Raw genomic sequence first — 11,193 nt, forward strand, 5'->3', positions numbered from 1 at the left:
ACAATACCATATGAGAGAAATAAGAATTAATCTTAGCCTTAACATCTATTAAAATTCAATAGATCTGATCAATTTTTTTTCAAAAAAATGCAGTGACATTTTCGTAATTATTATCAACTCCGTTATGCAAACTTGAGCACTTAAATATGCAAACCATGTAAATTTTATAAAATCAACGAAAAAGTTAATTTTAAAATCTAAACCGTAAATGCTAGACCTGAAGCAGTAAAAAGTGAATCACTAAACCAAATAAAACAAAAAACTCAGTCATAAACTCTAAAATTGAAACCCTAAGTGCAATGAACTTTCGCATTTTTGCAAGTACAATCTTTTAATACTAAATATGTAAAATGCTAATATTAAATGTGTAAAATATTAATACTAAATGTGCAAGCCTAGAAAAGTCTGAGAATTGCATATTTTAGTGTATGAGTTTGATTGCATAGTAAAGTTGGTACTAATTATGACATATCACCGCATTTTTTTTTAAAAAAAAAATTGATATGATCCGTCCGAATTTTCCAAATATAAGACTAAGATGGTTCTTATTTCTCTTATAAGAACATGTTCTCATTTGATCGAATACCTATATGTACATGTGTGTGTTAATCATTTTAGAACTTTACATTTCAAAAAAAAAAATAGAACTTCACATTTATTGCCTTCATATCTTTAAAATTCCTAATCCTTTTTTTCATATCCTTGTTAACCAAAAAAAAAAAAAAAAAAAAAAAAAACTACCATGTTACTCTCTTGAGGTATAGACATGCAAGAAAAAAGTTACAATGGGAACTTAAGGGGTGCGTTTGGAGATGAAATCTCCAGATGAACCCCACCACTATTATTTTACTACTTTTTCCATCTCATTTTGCTTGTTTAGTTTAGTTAACGATGTATGGCTGAATTTAGTTTTAATTCAATTTTTCATAATATTAAATTCAGTATTAGTATATAAAGTTTATATATTTAGAAACTACATTAAAAGTACTATTAAAAATCAAATTTAAAATAAATAAAAATTATTAAAGAAAATAAACAATGAAAAAAGAGTTGATTTGACCAATGAATTGCAAACATGACTGGCAAAATGGAACAGAGGGAGTATATATATTTAATATATTAATATTAATAAAATATATTATTTTATATTAAAATATTAATAATTTCATTAATTATAAATTTTGTGAAAATAACATAAATAAATAATAAAATTAAGTTAAAGTTATTGCATTATAATTGAAATTAAAGTATAGAACATATACTACTTTGTAATATAGTAAATAGTACTATAAATGAAATTTATTTTTATTTATATCTTAAAATTTTAAACAAAAATTAATATTTTATGTAAATAAAATTTTAAATAAAAATTTATTTTCAATTATATCTTAAAATTTTAAATAAAAGTTACGCTACCAACTATCAGCCATTTACAAAACAACCCCTTTATGTAAATGCCAATCATGATAATTGTTAACACTCTAATTTGACATCCACTTTTCTAACCATGGTAATCTCACACCTTTCTCCAACGGAGCATCAATCGACTACTTTGTCTAAATTTTTTTATACTTTAAGATTTTATGTTAAATTTAATTAATAAAATTTATATATTTTAAAATAAATACATTAAAAATGTTATTAACAATAAAATTTTAATTTTGAAAATTATAGCAAATAAAAGAATTAATGAATCCTTTAAATAATAAATAAGATAGATAAATAATACTTACATACAGTGTTGCAAAAAATCGCGCCGAGGCGCTAGGCGGCGCACGGCTGCGTCGAGAAAGCCTAGCCGGCCGACTAAGCGGCGCCTAGGCCGCCTAGACCACCGGCCAGCTGTTTTTTTTTTAATTATAAATCTTAAACATTTAAACTATTAATGTTATAATGTATTAACTAATACTCTAATAGTCTAATAAGTAAGAACTAAATTAAACTAATAAGTAATGCACTAATAATTAGTAAATAATAACTAATAACTTAATAAGTATTATCTATTTAACTATTAAAGTGTAAAGACTTACAATATTAAACACTTTACAATTATTAACACTTAAAATATTTTTTTAATAAAAACAAAAAAATAAAAAAAATAAAAACTAGGCGTCAATTAATCGGCACCTAAGCGCCCCCAGGCGTATAAAGGGCGCCTAGCGATTTTTGCAACCTTGCTTACATATTTCAGAAAGATATTTTTTGTCCTCTGACAATATGAAGCTATCCCTTCCAATCATTAACCACTTGCAAAAGTGGAGTAAAGATCGTATAAAAGGTTAGTATTAAATTAAAATATTCTGATGAATTTTTATATAATTAAAAGAGTAAAAAATGAAATCTACCTGACGGTAATAATGTGTTACTGGATATTATTTGAGTATTATTGAGTATTTGAACACAATATTGAGTACAGTGTTTGAGTGCAATGCTCAGTATACAATTGAGTTTAGTGTGTGTTTTGTCTAGTAAGAAGTGTCGTTCCCTTGCAAATGTTGTGAGTCTTTTTATTTCCTTCAGCTCAGTAATGGAGCATTAATGCCGAGGAGCTGAACGTTGGTCATCAATGCTGAGGAGCTGAACGTTGGGGATCAATGCTGAGGAGTTGGACCGTTGAGCATTGATGCTGAGGAGCGAGGTGTCTTGGGTAGTTTGAACGGCAACTGTCTTGACAATGTTTTGGGTTCTACCAATGGTGAACGGCCCATCTCGCCATCCTAGCAGAGTTAGTGTTTCGTAAGAAACACCCAGGTATAAGAGTAAGGTTTCACCCGCCTCTGGTTTTGCAAGCAGTGGCGGGGATACCAAATATTTTTTCAAGTCGTCAAAAGCCGATTGACACTCTGGAGTCCAATCAAACCCCTTACTCTTTTTCAGTATCTGAAAGAAGGGGAGGGATCGTTCTGCCGATCTGGACAAAAACCGACCCAAAGTCGCTAGGCAACCATTGAGTCTTTGGACTTCTTTTATGTACCGCGGGGGTTCCATGTCAAGAATGGTTTTCACTTTTTCTGGGTTTGTTTCTATTCCATTTTTAGTAACCATAAACCCCAAGAACTTGCCCCCATTAACTACGAAGGTGCATTTTTTAGGGTTCAAGCGTAAATTGAAATTCTTCATAATAGAAAATACCTCGTTAAGGTCTTTGACATGAGAGGAACCTCTGCGGCTTTTGAAAATCATGTCGTCCACATATGCCTCCATGTTTCATCCCAGCAATTTTCCAAACAACTTGGCCACCATCCTAGTGTAAGTTGCACCTGCATTTTTAAGGCCGAACGACATAACCAAGTAACAAAAAATGCCTTCTGAGGTGGTGAATGCGGTCTTCTCAGCATCTTCCTCGTGCATGAATATCTGATGGTACCCACGGAAGGCATCCATGAAGCTCATCAATTCGCATCCTGCCGTCTCATCTACCAGCTGATCTATGTTTGGTAAGGGGAATCGATCCATAGGGCAGGCTCTGTTGAGATCTGTATAATTCACGCACATTCTCCACGTGGAGCCTTTTGGGGCCAGGACTATGTTGCTCAACCACTGGGGATAATAGATCTCCTTGACATGTCCTGCTTGTGCCAACGCGACCGCCTCGTTCTTCACGAAGTCCCTTCGTTCGGCCGACATGTATCGCTTTCTTTGCTGTACTGGTTTCTTTGTAGGGTCCACGGCCAACTTATGGTTTATGATGTTTCTGTAGATACCTGGCATGTCTTTTGGACCCCACGCAAAAACTTCTTTAAATTGTCGGATGACCTCGACTATTTGAGCTCTCAGCTCTAGTGCCAACCCAGTGCCAATCTTTACCACCCTATTCGCTCGTGCGGGATCGACCACCACATCTTCTGTTTCACATGCAGGCTCGGCGGGGGCCAGCCCTCCTCTTCTTTCAGCACTTTTTCTGCAATGGTGTGGACCTGCAGATCTTTCTGTCCAATTTTCTTGCATGCTTTGACGTAACAGCTACGAGCTGCTCTTTGATCTCCTCTCGCAACTCCTATCCCGTATGGCGTGGGAAATTTCATGCACAGGTGCTCCATCGAAATTATTGCCTTCAGATCCTCCAAAGCTGGCCTCCCCAGTATGATGTTATGGGCACATGTGAGTTTCACCACAATGAACTCCATGTTTATCTTGGAGGTGTTGGGGCTCGCGCCTATCTCCACTAGTAGTACTACGCATCCTTTTGTCTCTATTGAATCCCCAGTAAAGCCAGAAAGTGGAGTCCGTACCTCTTTGAGCTGATTTCTGGGCAGTCCGTACATTACGTTGACTGAGCTTCCGGTGTCTACGAGTATGCGATGCACAATGCTGTCGTTGATCTCCATCTTGATTACCAACGCATCTCGGTGAGGCAGCGGACCTTCTGGGAGGTCATTGTTAAAGAAGGTAATAGCTTCCCTCCTCTGCTTTTTTCCCTTTGGAAGGCTGACCACCTCACCTACATATAACTGGCGACTCCATTTTTTCCTCTCTACTTGTGTGTCTCCGCTTGCAAGACCTCCGTAGATAAAGTGTATGGTCTGCTTCTTGTGTTTCCTGGGCTCTTCTGTGTCTTTGTCAGAGAGATCACGATCTGTTACTGTAACTTGGTCGTGTTCCCTTTTCTTACCACTCGAGGATGACGGTTCGGAGCTGTCATCCTTCTTCCAAACGTTTTTTGGTAGATTACGCGGAGGTTGTTGCTGGCTTGATTTTTGATGGCCTGACCGCTTGACGAACTATCTGAAATATCCCCTCTGGATGAGTTCCTCAATCTGGCGTTTTAACACGTTGCATTCACCGGTATCATGGCCCACCTGCCTATGGAATCTGCAATACTTGGATTGATCCGCATTTGGGGAGACTTTCATGCACTCCTGCGGAAATTGCACGATCCCTGGGGAGACTTTCATGCACTCCTGCGGAAATTGCACGATCCCCATGGAGACTTTCATGCACTCCTGCGGAAATTGCACGATCCCCATATCTTCAGCTTGATTTAGGATTACGCTAACCGGGTGAGTAAGCGGTGTCAGATGTCGCAATGGGATGAGGCGAGGTCGGTCGTCTCTTCCCTTCTTTGAGGGTGGTTCGTTTAGTCGTGGTGCCTGGCTGGGCGGACCAGCTTTATCAGGTCGCCCACTCTTTCGTCCTTCCTCCTCATCCTTCTTTCTCCTGTCCGCCTCTTCTGCGTCTGCGTACCGATTGGCCGTTCTCATGAGTTCTTCATAAGAGCGTGGGTGGTGGGCGTTCAGTTGCTTGTGGAAGTCGCCCGACCTCAGTGCTTGGATGAAGATGAGGATTGCTGCCTTTGAATCGAAGTCATATACGTTGTTGACTTCTTTTTTCCATTTGCTTAGAAAGTTTCGCAGGCTTTCTCCCTTATCCTGTTTTATCCCGCAGAGATGCGAGAAGGGTTTCTTATGTTGTATACTTCCCGAGAAATAAGACAAGAAACTTCTGGATAGTTCTGCAAAAGTTTGAATTGATCCGTCTGGGATTGTGTTAAACCAATCTTGAGCCGTTCCATCCAAAGTGGACAAGAACGCTCTGCACATGATGGCATCGCTTGCCCCAACCATCACCAATGCTGTTTTGTATCTTGTCATGTGGGCACGTGGGTCTGAAGTGCCAGTGTAGGCCTTGATGGCGGGTAGTCGAAATTCTTTTGGAAGAGGAACTTCCATTATGTCTGAGGAGAATGGAGCGGCCATTCTTATCTCCGGTTTTGGTGAGTGTTCTCTTGCTTCTACTTTCTTCTCCAAATCATCTATCTGCCTTTGGAGTCTTTCAACCAGGTCTTCTTGTGGTGTTCTGTGTCTAGTGGAGTGACGCGGAGCCATTCCACCAGATTCGCCCATCTTTTCTCCGGATGGTCTTTTGGTTACTGCCTTGCCTGCTTGGGGAGGAGGACCTCTATTGGAGGATCCTCGCACCCCCAGCCGATCCCGGATAGATCTAGAAGCCGCCGGTCGTTCCCGAACAGATTTGGAAATTGCCGGGCGCTGCGCTAGACTCCTTGGCTGTGGAGATTGCACTTCCTCCTCCAGAGGAGGCGGTGGCGGTAGAGTCTGGCCTTGAATTCCTGCGATAAGTTGGGCCATTGTCGCTGCCGCCTGTTGGATGACCTGCGTTGCTGCCTGAAAATCTACCGCTTGGGCGGGAGTAGCAGTTGCTGGGAGGGGAGTGCGGCCACCACCATGGTTGTTGTTGAGTTGGCTAGTTCGGCCACCATCATGGTTGTTGTTGAGTTGGCTACGGAGGTCACCTTCTCTGCGGTTATTGTTGTTGAGTTGGCTGCGAAGGTCACCCCCGCGGTTACTGTTGAGCTGCTCACGAAGATCNACTGTTGAGCTGCTCACGAAGATCACCCGAGGGGTGACCCTTGTTCACCTGACTAGGTGTATGCGAGTTGCTGGATCCAGATTGTGCCATTGATAGTGATGAGATGAATTGAGTGGTTTGTGATTTTGTGAATTTTGCCTGAGATCTGATCTCGGCTCTCATTGAAAGCACCAATGACGGTAATAATGTGTTACCGGATATTATTTGAGTATTATTGAGTATTTGAACACAATATTGAGTACAGTGTTTGAGTGCAATGCTCAGTATACAATTGAGTTCAGTGTGTGTTTTGTCTAGTAAGAAGTGTCGTTCCCTTTCAAGTGTTATGATTCTTTTTATTTCCTTCAGCTCAGTAATGGAGCATTAATGCCGAAGAGCTGAACGTTGGTCATCAATGCTAAGGAGCTGAACGTTGGGCATCAATGCTGAGGAGCTGAACGTTGGGCATCAATACTGAGGAGTTGGACCGTTGAGCATTGATGCTGAGGAGTGAGGTGTCTTGGGTAGTTTGAACGGCAACTGTCTTGACAATGTTTTGGGTCCTACCAATGGTTCCGGGTCGGGTACCCAATTACCATGTCACTGCCCAATTTTAATTTTTTACATAAATTAAATCCAAAAACTTTTTTTATTATTTAAAACTACAAACTTTACCAGTTCAGATCACTTAAAATAATATGATTTTTTCCATATCACTCGCACGAGCATAGCCTCAATTAATAGATAAGGAAAGTTGATATAGTTAAAATATATAGGGATAACTCGGGTTCGATTCTCACAAAAGTGAGAATTCTCCTTGGGTCAACTCTTGTGCCTCTCGGTGTGAGCGGAAATTAGTTAGGTGGACTCAGACGGTTAAATGGACGAAGAAAGACTCGGAACACTTCGTAGATTTACACAAAAAGAAAAAATATTCTAATCCATAGAGAAAAAATGGTCCTAGTCATTGTTCACCATGTCCATTAATTAGGCAAGGCTCATCGATATTTTTTTCAAAGAGTACTTATCAAACATGATTTTTTTAAAATCAATATTTGGAATTGTAGACAGCTCATGTAAGTGGCATTGTCAAAATCTGACCGCTATAAGTCAATAACCACTCCTTCCTTATTGCTGATGACCAAACATTGTCTTAATCTAAAGTTAAAATAAATCAATCTTCTGCTTATTTAAATTTTCAACATCTAACTCTTACGGCCCTACTCTTACATCACTTCCTCATGAAATTTAAGGTAGTTGCGCATATGAGACTTTAGTTAATTGTCACCCATAATATCGTATCTCGCACAAATATCTCGACTCTACCTTAAAACAAGATAACCAAGACCATAATATACTAATCAAATTAATAAGGGGTGCCACTTAAATAATACATTTAAAATTTATCCATTCTCTTAAAATATAAACCTCTTATCAACATAAAATTATTGTAATTTTTCTTCTTTTAATTAAAATATATAAGTAGTGCAAACATATATAATTTTTATTTATTTTTTAAAGCATTTTAAAAACTAGGTTGTTGATTTGATAACCACAAAACTACAATTTATTGATATTCTTGATTTGAGTCGGTCAGTAATGTGCAACTTTGCTTGGTTTGCCTCATTATGATCCTTTGTTGACAAAGGTTACAAGGTGAGGTTGACCAAATGCACACCCTCAAGTAATGTTGCAAGTAGCCCTCATCCCCCCTCCCCCCAAAAAAAAAGAACATTTTAGATACTTCGTATATAAAGTAAGGTTATAAGAATAGAATATTTTTACCGTTATAAATAATAAAAAGAGTTTTATATTATGGAGTTTCCAACTTAATTAATACTAATGTTAGATAAAATAAAAAAAATTAGCAAAATTTATTATCTTAAGTAGCTGAGTGGATAATTCTAGCATACTCTTCATGTGGTTAAGTTTCGACTCTTAAAAATAATACTAGTACTTTTTCCTGAGATACTCAAAAATAATTCTCTAATGTCGGTGCTCAATATTAAATTAAATAAAAATAAATAGTTATAGACTTATAGCATTCAAATATACTTTTTTGCATAAAAAGAGTACGGAGTATTTATTTATATGTATTATAGACCCACGCATGAATGGTGTTTGTATTAACACACACACAATATATATATATATATATTGCATAAAAAGAGTACAGAGTATTTATTTATGGGTCACACTTGTGTGAGACCGTCTCACGGATCCTTATTCGTGAGACGGACTTGTGTGAGACCGTCTCACGGATCCTTATTCGTGAGACGGGTCGGGTCGGGTCGAAGCACCATGTAAATGTCACACTTATATGTGCAAATGTCATACTTATATGCTCAAATATAATACTAATTAGGAATACAATTTTTGTTACTTATAAGAGAAAAAGTATTACATTTTCCATAAGAAGTAATGTTACAAGTTTTCCTTACTTATAAGGGAAAATATAATACTTTTGAGGAAAAATGTAATACTTTTAAATCGAAATGTAAAAGTATTGTATTTTCCCTTAAAAGTATTACATTTACCCTTATACATAACAAAATTTTGATTCCTGATTAGTATTACATTTGAGCATATAAATATGACATTTGTGCGTATAAGTGTTACATCTACATCTTGACCCGACCCGACCCGACCCGTCTCATGGTGAGACGGTCTCACACAAGTTTTTGCCTTTATTTATATGTATTATAGACCCACGCATGAATGGTGTGTGTATTAACACACACACACACACACACACACATATATATATATATATATTCTAGTTACTCTCTTGGGTCGGTTCATGTGGTTCAGGCTTAGTATATTATTCATCATCAGTCCCCACTTTCTTGAGATTTCGTGGATTTGAAGTCTCTGAAAGTATACTAAGAGATGTTATTTAATCATTTTCTTGGGATCATCTTTGACTTAGTCGACTTGCAAATAAGATTTTCTAAAGAATTTAATATTTATTATTTGTTTTTATTTTTTATTTTTTATTTTTTATCTTTTTTTTTTATTTTTTTTATTTTTTATTTTTTTAAACGATCGACCGACTACCTCAGAGGCTCAGAGGCAGTTGACTGAACCAGTAGGCCTTAGCCGACTGATTTCGGTCGGCCATGATCGACTTTCAATTTTCTTTTTATTCCTTCTTTTATTTATTATTATTATTATTTTAAGACGGTCCATGTGGCTCAGGCCTAGTATATTATCCATCATCAAGTCCTCCACTTTCTTGAGATTTCGTGGTTATGAAGTCTCTGAATAGTATACTTAGTCATCTTCTGGTGATCACTTTCAGTTGAGTCAACTTGCAAATAAGATTTTTTCTCCGAGTGAGTACTTAGCATTTCAACGTCCTGAAAATTTTTAGGATACTAATTAAGTAAAAAGCATCTTGGTGAGATGCGCCCCACCAAGTGGGTTTGGTCCGGACCAGTTAGTTTCTTATCCTAAGTTAGTTGAGTATTCATAGCACGTGACAGCTCCTAAATGATAAGCACTAATTTCATACAAATACAACAATAAGTATACATGCATATAGAATAACATTTAAAGAAATAATTATAAGATTACGTAAATATCAAACATCAAGAGAAGATACGAAAAGGCTTGAAAACCTTGGTCATCTAGCCTCGATACGAGGAGTGCCTCGTTGCAAGGTGTGACTTAAGCTAATCACTACGCTCCGAGTGGGGGTCCCTTACGTCTCCAGTGTGAATATCATTCTTCCACTGCCTAGTGGTATACGTTTCTTACACATTGTGATGGGTATACGAGTCTTCCACTGGCTAATAGGTATATGTTTTCCACTTTCCGGCGGGTATATGAGTTTTTCACCGCCTAGTGAGTATGCGTTTCTTCCACACTGTGGTGGCTATATGAGTCTTCCATTGGCTAATGAATATATGTCTTCCACCTTCCGGTGGGTATACAACTTCTAGTGCCTAGTGAGTGTACGTTTCTTCCACACTATGGTGGGTATACGAGTCTTTCATTGACTAATGGGATTTGCAGATTGTCTAGGCTTATTCCTAGGCCACGTTTTCCTAAGTACGCAGTGAAATTCTTTTTGAACTATGTTCCTGAAGATCTTCAGTCGCTCGATAGGCGGTGGTAAGACCGAATGATCCATGAAAGGTGCGAGAGTGGCTCATTGATACCTCAAACTAATGACTTTATTATCGTACTATAATGGTCAAAAGTACATGATAATTGACTAATGACTATACAAATTTACTTTTCTAACTGTAAGTAAAATCTCTTGTGCTGTCTTGAATTCCAGACGCAATCAATCGGTCTTTTTATATCGTCTCTAGTGGATTACGGGCTTGTGTTTCCAGTTCCACTCTTCCTGTTCTTCATCCTCATTATCTCGCCTATTAGGACCTTCCCGCTAGGGCTCTGTTTCTCAATCAATAGAGATGGGGTCCCTATTTGGGTGCCCGGGTTGCCTTAGCCATTGGTTGGGATGAGCAGCTGGTCGCCCTCTTCGGATGATGTCTTCGATTTCTTTCCGTAGAGTGATGCATTCCTCGATGGTTTTTCCTAAACACCTGTGATTTCGGCAATATTTAGGGCCCCTATCGAAAGGGAGGTGGCGGCAGTAGGTTCAATGCAGACGTGGGGTGGGGTGGTTATATCTCATACAATTGATGGGTCCTACGTGTGGGGCCTACTTCATGACAGGGGCTGGTCGGTCTTCTGAGGGTACTTGGTCTGCTTTCTCTTTTTTACGGTCGGTCCGTTGGATGCATTCCTACCTCATCACGGGATCGCTTTTCTTCCCGCTCTCGCTTATGTTGTAAGGCTTCTTTCGTCTCTGCATATTTGTTGGCTCACTAGATAGCTTGGGAGTATGTCGTGGGTGTATCCCTTCGTAGGTTG

The sequence above is a fragment of the Ipomoea triloba genome, chromosome 1 (assembly GCF_003576645.1).
Source record: "Ipomoea triloba cultivar NCNSP0323 chromosome 1, ASM357664v1".
Taxonomy (NCBI): domain Eukaryota; kingdom Viridiplantae; phylum Streptophyta; class Magnoliopsida; order Solanales; family Convolvulaceae; genus Ipomoea; species Ipomoea triloba.